Source organism: Centroberyx affinis, unplaced genomic scaffold (assembly GCF_046629955.1).
Source record: "Centroberyx affinis isolate AG114_WGS23_722 - 3 ecotype Tasmania unplaced genomic scaffold, CSIRO-AGI_Caff_v1 ptg009268l_1, whole genome shotgun sequence".
Taxonomy (NCBI): Eukaryota; Metazoa; Chordata; class Actinopteri; order Beryciformes; family Berycidae; genus Centroberyx; species Centroberyx affinis.
In genome coordinates, this window is record NW_027284469.1 from 10,001 (window position 1) to 20,000 (window position 10,000).

At 51.7% G+C, this 10,000-nt stretch overlaps 1 pseudogene; it reads left to right on the forward strand.

The window, feature by feature from the left end:
* Positions 1-10,000, forward strand: part of LOC139640383 (E3 ubiquitin-protein ligase HECTD1-like) — a 27,681-nt pseudogene that overhangs the window by 8,762 nt on the left and 8,919 nt on the right.

A 10,000-nucleotide genomic window follows, 5' to 3' on the forward strand; every position in this document is an offset into this window, starting at 1 on the left:
CTGACCTGTCTGTATGTGTACTGACCTGTCTGTCTCTCTGGCTCTGTATACTGACCTGTCTGTCTGTCCTGACCTGTCTGTCTCTCTCTCAGGAGCCTCTGGCTCTGGCCAGTGGAGCTCTGCCTGACTGGTGTGAGCAGCTGACCTCCAAGTGTCCTTTCCTGATCCCCTTTGAGACCAGACAGCTGTACTTCACCTGCACCGCCTTCGGAGCCTCCAGGTGAGACAGACAGGTAGACAGACAGGTAGACAGACAGGTAGACAGCTGTACTTCACCTGCACCGCCTTCGGAGCCTCCAGGTGAGACAGACAGGTAGACAGACAGGTAGACAGACAGGTAGACAGCTGTACTTCACTGCACCGCCTTCGGAGCCTCCAGGTGAGACAGACAGGTAGACAGACAGGTAGACAGACAGGTAGACAGCTGTACTTCACCCTGCACCGCCCTTCGGAGCCTCCAGGTGAGACAGACAGGTAGACAGACAGGTAGACAGCTGTACTTCACCTGCACCGCCTTCGGAGCCTCCAGGTGGAGACAGACAGGTAGACAGACAGGTAGACAGACAGGTAGAGAGCTGTACTTCAACTGCACCGCCTTCAGAGCCTCCAGGTGAGACAGACAGGTAGACAGACAGGTAGACAGACAGGTAGACAGACAGGTAGACAGCTGTACTTCACCTGCACCGCCTTCGGAGCCTCCAGGTGAGACAGACAGGTAGACAGACAGGTAGACAGCTGTACTTCACCTGCACCGCCTTCGGAGCCTCCAGGTGAGACAGACAGGTAGACAGACAGGTAGACAGCTGTACTTCACCTGCAACCGCCTTCGGAGCCTCCAGGTGAGACAGACAGGTAGACAGACAGGTAGACAGACGTACTTCACCTGCACCGCCTTCGGAGCCTCCAGGTGAGACAGACAGGTAGACAGACAGGTAAGACAGACAGGTAGACAGCTGTACTTCACCTGCACCGCCTTCGGAGCCTCCAGGTGAGACAGACAGGTAGACAGACAGGTAGACAGACAGGTAGACAGACAGGTAGACAGACAGGTAGACAGCTGTACTTCACCTGCACCGCCTTCGGAGCCTCCAGGTGAGACAGACAGGTAGACAGACAGGTAGACAGACAGGTAGACAGACAGGTAGACAGCTGTACTTCACCTGCACCGCCTTCGGAGCCTCCAGGTGAGACAGACAGGTAGACAGACAGGTAGACAGACAGGTAGACAGACAGGTAGACAGCTGTACTTCACCTGCACCGCCTTCGGAGCCTCCAGGTGAGACAGACAGGTAGCTAGCAGGCCTTCCCTGACCTCTAACCCCTCCCTTCTGTAACCTCTGACCCCTCCCCTCTCTGCCCTCTGACCCCTCCCCTCTCTGACCTCTGACCCCTCCCTCTCTGCCCTCTGACCCCTCCCCTCTCTGACCTCTAACCCCTCCCCTCTCTAACCCCTCCCCTCTCTGCCCTCTGACCCCTCCCCTCTCGGACCCCTCTCTGACCTCTGACCCCTCCCCTCTCTGACCTCTGACCCCTCCCCTCTCTGCCCTCTGACCCCTCCCCTCTCTGACCTCTAACCCCTCCCCTCTCTAACCCCTCCCTCTCTGCCCTCTGACCCCTCCCCTCTCGGACCCCTCTCTGCCCTCTAACCCCTCCCCTCTCTAACCCCTCCCCTCTCTGCCCTCTAACCCCTCCCCTCTTTGACCCCTCCCCTCTCTGACCTCTGACCCCTCCCCCCTCAGAGCGATCGTGTGGCTGCAGAACCGGCGGGAGGCCACGATGGAGCGCTCCCGGCCGGTCGCCACGGTGCGGCGGGACGACCCGGCCGAGTTCAGAGTCGGGCGACTGAAACACGAGCGGGTCAAGGTTCCCCGAGGAGACGCCATGATGGACTGGGCCGAGAGCGTCATGCAGGTCCACGCAGACCGCAAGTCTGTGCTGGAGGTGAGACACACACACACACACACACACACCACACACACACACACACACACACACACACACACACACACAGAGACACACACACACACACACACACACACACAGAGACACACACACACACACACACACACAGAGACACACACACACACACACACACACACAGAGACACACACACACACACAGAGACACACACACACACACACACACACACACACACACACACAGAGACACACACACACACACACACACACACACAGGCTGAATGGCGACACACTGCTATATCTCTGTATATATCTCTCTGTATATATCTCTCTGTATATATCTCTCTGTATATATCTCTCTGTTATATCTCTCTGTGTTTTCTACACAGTGAGCTAAAGGTTCAGAAGTAAAGCCACATGTCAGATGTCACAAACACTTTTATTAAAACAAGACTGTGATCAAAATAAAATGCAAAGACGGGGTTTCCTTCCCTGTTTTAAAATATACAGCTGCACAATATATCAACGATATCAATGTAAATGAAAAATTATATAAAATAAATAGCCAATATTAAATAAAAAGGGTACAGGTTTACCTCTCCTGCTTAATAAAATATACAGCTGTGCAAATAACAATAAAAATGTAAACAACAAAAATAAAAGCAGAACCGGCCAACAGATATTTCCTGGCAGCCTGCGCCTGCTCACAGGTCTGGTGGCAGGAAAACCAGCAGCATCAGGCTTCAGGACCCTGTGGCAGGTTCCAGGGTCCCACTACAGCTGGAAACCCTCTCAGAAGGGGAACCGGTGGCCTACGCAAAGGTATCTTTCTGCCAGGTGGCTCGGCGCAGGAAAGGCAATTTCATTCACCTTCCACCATTTGAGAGGATCTGTCTCACTCTCTGCACCAACTGACTGTCTGTAGCCTGAAAGTTCATTTCCAGTTGCCTCCCTCTGTCAGTGCGGGCTGGTGGCTCTGCTCTGCTTGAAGAAGCTCGCCAGTGACGACTTCTTCTTAGCTGGTGGCACTGCTGCTTCTGGGTCTGCTGGCTCAGGCCCAGCTGGGTCAGGCACAGCTGGGTCAGGCCAGTAGCTGGGTCAGGCCCAGCTGGGTCAGGCACAGCTGGGTCAGGCACAGCTGGGTCAGGCACAGCTGGGTCAGGCCAGCAGCTGGGTCAGGCCCAGCTGGGTCAGGCACAGCTGGGTCAGGCACAGCTGGGTCAGGCACAGCTGGGTCAGGCACAGCTGGGTCAGGCCAGCAGCTGGGTCAGGCCCAGCTGGGTCAGGCACAGCTGGGTCAGGCACAGCTGGGTCAGGCCAGCAGCTGGGTCAGGCACAGCTGCCCCGATCAGCCGGCAGAGACTCCACATCCAAGACAGCTTTGCGTTTCAGCGCATCGATCTTTTCACTCGGGACGTATTCGGCCCTGAACCGCGGATCCCCCGGGGAGGCCGTGTCCGACGGGTCACCGGTGGCTGGGTCGGCACGCTTGTCATCGAGGTAATCCGCCGGCCGGGTCCCTCTTCGTGTGCCGGGAGACTCGTGTCTAAAAGGTGTAGCGCGGGTCGGACGTACGAGAGGGTGACAGACTCCTCACCTGACAGAGCGTCGGTGAAGTCGGAGCCTTCCGGACCGCCTCCGGGACCTCTATGTCCTGCCGTGTAGGGACAAGATGCCTGGACCTTTTGAGAGCGCTCCCTCCTGCTCCAGGACTCTGTTGACGGTTTGCTGCCTCGACCCCCAGCGTGTGGCAGACTCTGCTGAATCTGGACTTCAGCTCTCTTCTTGTTTTCCAGCTGTAGGAGAAGCTGCTGACATGAGGAATGGCCCGGGTGATGTCGTCTTCCATGACACGTCCTGTAATACAAAACTGAAAAATATCTTTAAAATCTTTTTCATTTTATTTTATTTTTTTTATTTAAAGAGGCAGATCACCTGTGTTTCATAGGGATGTGCATGATTAAACTACTACTATTTATACTATGTATAATTACCACTGAGGTCACTGGTTAGGCATTATTTTTATTATTTATATTCTTATAGTTTTTATAATTACAGTGGCACTGCATTATTTATATTTATATATATATATATTTATATTTATACATTATCTATTTTATTCTGTCAATCATGGCTACACTGCACTGTTTATTTGTATTTATGTTATTAGTGTGTTAGAAACATTCTGTTCAGTCGTTCACTGAATGTGGACGACTGAAACAAACTTGACCTGAAACACGTTTAGACGTCGCTGCACCTGTGAGTCGACTGAGAAAATATTCAGTTCAACTATTTTGGTAAAATCAGCAGTCAAATGTGTGAAAACAGTTGTATGTATATTTAGATTCGTGAATTCTCAAACTGCTGCACTTGAACGCGTTCGAGTTTATGGAAATAACTCGTGTTACTGACGCTTCCATCATTTCAAATAGATTTTTTATGGTCATTATGCGTAGTACTGTAAGTGGTTCTTACTGCTGAGCACGACAGGCCTGGCGTCTGTTTTTTTTCCAAATCGATTCCTCAAACATCGCGCTCACCGACAGCCAGACGCAGTCGGGGGCCGAAGCGCCGCTTCCTCCGCTCCGCTTTGACCGCGGCGCCTCCGTTGTCGGTCGTTATAGCGACCGCTCCCTTTACCCGGTCCTTACCTTACCCGGTCCCTTTACCCGGTCCTTACCTTACCCGGTCCCTTTACCCAGTCCTTACCTTACCCGGTCCCTTTACCCGGTCCTTACCTTACCCGGTCCCTTTACCCAGTCCTTACCTTACCCGGTCCCTTTACCCGGTCCTTACCTTACCCGGTCCCTTTACCCGGTCCTTACCTTACCCGGTCCCTTTTCGTCGAGCTCCCGGTCCGTAGGGCGTCCCGCGGGGCTTCGGCTACGCGCTCCCCGGTGTGATCTTGGGGAAAATAGCTGGTCTGGAGACACGCGGTTTTCATCTCCCAGTCTTCAATGACATGTTCTGTCAAACTCATAATGGCTCGCGTGTCCTTCCTCTACATATCGGTCTCCGCGCAAAATGAGTCACTTCTGCGAGCCGGTCGGGGGGGTTCTGTCTGACCCGGTGTGGTTTCTGGCAGTGCTTCTCTCGCAGTAGTTGCGACTGGGCGACTGTCCTGGGTCAGTGGCTTGTAGCGGCCTTTAAAGCCTTCTTGTTCCACTGTTGCAACAGGGACCGTGTCTTTAGGCCGCCGCCTTAGTTATATTATATATATATATATTTCTTTTCATAAGGCGGGCCACGGGTAAACGAAGCTCGCGGCGTGTTTTGTTTCGGGGCGGAAGGCGGCGGAGGCTTCGCGGCCGGAGTTTCACGCGCTCTTCATCCTGAGGTTTATGGGACGTCCCGCCGCTCGTCCGATAGTCTGAATCCGAACCGTCTCCGAATAATTGAACCGTGGTTTTTGGTTTTAGAAACCGGGTCTTCGGGAGCGTGGACCGGCACCGCGTCTCCCTCCGTGTTGCAGGAGAACTTGTGAGCGAGTGGCCGGGTGGAGAGGGGGGGGGGGGGGGCGGGGTGGAGAGGGGGGGCGGGGCCGGGTGGAGAGGGGGGGCGGGGCCGGGTGGAGAGGGGGGGCGGGGCGGGGTGGAGAGGGGGGGCGGGGCGGGGTGGAGAGAGAGGAGAGATGCAAACATGCTTTACGGAAGAAACGGGAAGAAACGGGAAGAAACGGGTTATGTATTTTAACGCAACATCAAACTACAGCGATATAAACTGTATTGTCTCATCTTATATCTTGTTTGAAAATATATGGACATACCGCCCAGCCCTGAGCTACAATGAAGAAAATGTTGATGAATAATGTTAAATAGCCATAGATATATGATTTGTAACATTGCAAAGTTTATACTGTGCTAATGGATGTAGAAAATACTCTTCATTCTACTAGAGGTTAACCTGCACTACATCATTATAATATGTAAAATATGTTAAAAAAAAAAAGAAACAGTAGGAGGTACATTGTAAACAAAAGGTACTTTTAATAAAGCTTAATGAGCACAAATAAGACATAAAGGCTATATGACATGCTGCTGATATTAGCAGCTTCTAACATCCTTCTGAAACATTTAGGAAAACTTAACTTTCTTTTTTCTCAAATGAGCTTTTTATTCTGTTTGTTCTGTTTGTTCTGTTTGTTCTGTTTGTTCTGTTTATTCTGTTTGTTCTGTTTATTCTGTTTGTTCTGTTTGTTCTGTTTGTTCTGTTTGTTCTGTTTGTTCTGTTTGTCTTTTCTCTTGTAACTGTCTTGCATGTAGTTTGATGCTTTCATGTCTGTTTCTCTCTAAGTTCTTGTTAATTATTTTTTGTGATTTTTTTCCTTAATTATTGTTTTTTTCTTTTGTATCGGGTGCATCGGCTGATATTTTCCACGTTCATAAATATTAACGTCACAAACGCTATGAACTGTGGGTAATTCCCTCAAGCAAAGTCTACAGAAATGCGGACTTGCTGACAGTCTGCATAAAGGACTCACGAAGTCCTCCAGTGAGCCTCGACAAGACTCGGAGTCTGAGAGACTCAGATCAGATCAGATCCAGTCTGGATGTTTCTTCTTCTTCTGTTTTTTTCTGTTCTGGCAGAAACAGTCAGACTCATTTAAATAAAACAGTGACAAAAATAAAAAATGTTTTGTAAATGAAATGTTTGTATAGTGAAGCTGTGAAACTTTCTTCTTCTTTTCTTTTGTTTAAATGAGGAACATCACTGCTGCTTTCTCACCCTATAACTCTGTAATGTGTGTGTGTGTGTATCTGTGTGTGTGTGTGTGTGTGTGTCTGTGTGTGTGTGTGTGTGTGTGTGTGTGTGTGTGTGTCTCTCTCTCTGTGTGTGTGTGTGTGTGTCAGGTGGAGTTCCAGGGTGAGGAGGGGACGGGTCTGGGTCCCACTCTGGAGTTTTACGCTCTGGTAGCAGCAGAGTTTCAGAGAACTTCACTGGGGATCTGGCTCTGTGATGATGACTTCCCCGACGACGAGTCCAGACAGGTCACACACACACACACGCACACACTGTAACACACACACACACACTGTAACACACACACACACACACACACTGTAACACACACACACACACACACACACTGTAACACACACACACACACACACACACTCACACACACTGTAACACACACACACACACACACACACACTTGTCACCATGCTCCATTCTGAAAGTTTTCATCAGTGAATATAAAGCAGCATGAAGCTGTACTGATATTCCTGTGTGTCTCTCTGTCTCTCTCTCTCTGTCTCTCTCTCTCTCTGTGTCTCTCTCTGTCTCTCTGTGTCTCTCTCTGTCTCTCTGTGTCTCTCTCTCTGTGTCTCTCTCTGTCTCTGTCTCTCTCTGTGTCTCTCTCTCTCTCTCTCTCTCTCTCTCTCTCTCTCTCTCTCTCTCTCTCTGTGTGTCTCTCTGTCTCTCTCTCTCTGTGTCTCTCTCTGTCTCTGTGTCTCTCTCTCTGTCTCTCTCTCTCTGTCTTTCTGTCTCTCTCTCTCTCTGTGTGCAGGTGGACCTGGGTGGGGGTCTGAAGCCTCCTGGTTTCTACGTGCAGAGGTCCTGTGGTCTGTTCCCCGCCCCGTTCCCTCAGGACAGCGAGGAGCTTCAGCGTGTCACTCAGCTCTTCCTGTTCCTGGGCGTCTTCCTGGCCAAGTGCGTCCAGGACAGCCGATTGGTCGACCTGCCGGTGTCCCGCCCCTTCTTCAAGCTGCTGTGCATGGGAGACATCAAGTCCAACATGAGCAAGCTGCTGTACCCGCCCCGCGCCTCGCCCCAGGGCCACGACCCCGACAGGCCCCGCCCCTTCCCCCCGCCCCCCGAGGCCTCCACCGAGGACCGGGACCGGGACCGGGACCCCGACTCCTCGGGCGGCTTCGACGAGGACTCCAAGTCCGAGTTCATCCTGGACCCCCCGAAACCCAAACCCCCCGCCTGGTACCACGGCATCCTCACCTGGGACGACTTCCAGCTGGTCAACCCACACAGGTAGGAGAGAGAGACAGGTGGAGAGACAGACAGGTAGGCAGACAGGTAGAGACTGACAGGTAGAGACAGACAGGTGGAGAGACAGACAGGTAGAGACACAGGTAGACAGACAGACAGGTAGAGAGACAGAGAGGTAGATAGAGAGACAGACAGGTAGACAGACAGGTAGACCAACAGGTAGAGACAGACAGGTGGAGAGAGAGACAGGTAGACAGACAGACAGGTAGACAGACAGGTAGAGACAGACAGGTAGAGAGACAGGTGGAGAGACAGACAGGTGGAGAGACAGACAGGTAGGCAGACAGGTAGAGACTGACAGGTAGAGACAGACAGGTGGAGAGACAGACAGGTAGAGACACAGGTAGACAGACAGACAGGTAGAGAGACAGAGAGGTAGATAGAGAGACAGACAGGTAGACAGACAGGTAGACCAACAGGTAGAGACAGACAGGTGGAGAGAGAGACAGGTAGACAGACAGACAGGTAGACAGACAGGTAGAGACAGACAGGTAGAGAGACAGGTGGAGAGACAGACAGGTGGAGAGACAGACAGGTAGACAGACAGGTAGACAGACAGGTGGAGAGACAGACAGGTAGACAGACAGGTAGAGAGACAGGTAGAGAGACAGACAGGTGGAGAGACAGACAGGTAGACAGACAGGTAGACTGACAGGTAGAGACAGACAGGTAGACTGACAGGTAGAGACAGACAGGTGGAGAGACAGACAGGTAGACAGACAGGTAGAGACAGACAGGTAGAGAGACAGGTAGAGACAGACAGGTAGACAGACAGGTAGAGAGACAGACAGGTGGAGAGACAGACAGGTAGAGACACAGGTAGACAGACAGACAGGTAGAGAGACAGACAGGTAGACAGAGAGACAGACAGGTAGACAGACAGGTAGAGACAGACAGGTAGAGAGAGAGACAGGTAGACAGACAGGTAGAGAGAGAGACAGGTAGACAGACAGGTAGAGACAGACAGGTAGAGACAGACAGGTAGACAGACAGGTAGACAGACAGGTAGACAGACAGGTAGAGACAGACAGGTAGACAGACAGGTAGAGACAGACAGGTAGACAGACAGGTAGACAGACAGGTAGACAGACAGGTAGACAGACAGGTAGAGACAGACAGGTAGACAGACAGACAGGTAGATAGACAGGTAGACAGACAGGTAGAGACAGACAGGTAGACAGACAGGTGGAGAGACAGACAGGTGGAGAGACAGACAGGTAGACAGACAGGTAGACAGACAGGTAGACAGACAGGTAGAGACAGACAGGTAGACAGACAGGTAGACAGACAGACAGGTAGACAGACAGGTAGACAGACAGGTAGAGACAGACAGGTAGACAGACAGGTGGAGAGACAGACAGGTAGACAGACAGGTAGATTGTGTCCATCAGTGATCTGGTTCTTCTCAGTGGATCCTCTTTGTGAATCATAAACATGTTTCTGGGTCAGTTGGTAAATGTTTGCTGGCTGCAGCATCACACTCTCTCACACACACACTCACACACACACACACACACTCACACTCACACACACACACACACACACACACACACACAGAAAAGCTAACGATGAGGACACGCCCCCCCACAGAGCCGGCTTCCTGAAGGAGGTCAAGGAGCTGGCGGTGAAGCGGAGGCAGATCCTGTCCAGTAAGAGTCTCTCTGAAGACGAGAAGAACACCAGACTGCAAGACCTGATGCTGAGGAACCCGCTGGGCTCTGGACCCCCACTGAGCGTCGAGGACCTGGGGTACACACACACACACACACACTGAGACACACACACACACTGAGACACACACAGACACACACACACACACTGAGACACACACTGAGACACACTGAGACACACACTGAGACACACACACACACTGAGACACACACACACACTGAGACACACACACACACTGAGACACACACTGAGACACACACAGACACACACACACACACTGAGACACACACACACACACTGAGACACACACACACACACTGAGACACACACACACACTGAGACACACACAGACACAGACACACACACACACACACACACACACACACACACACACACTGAGACACACA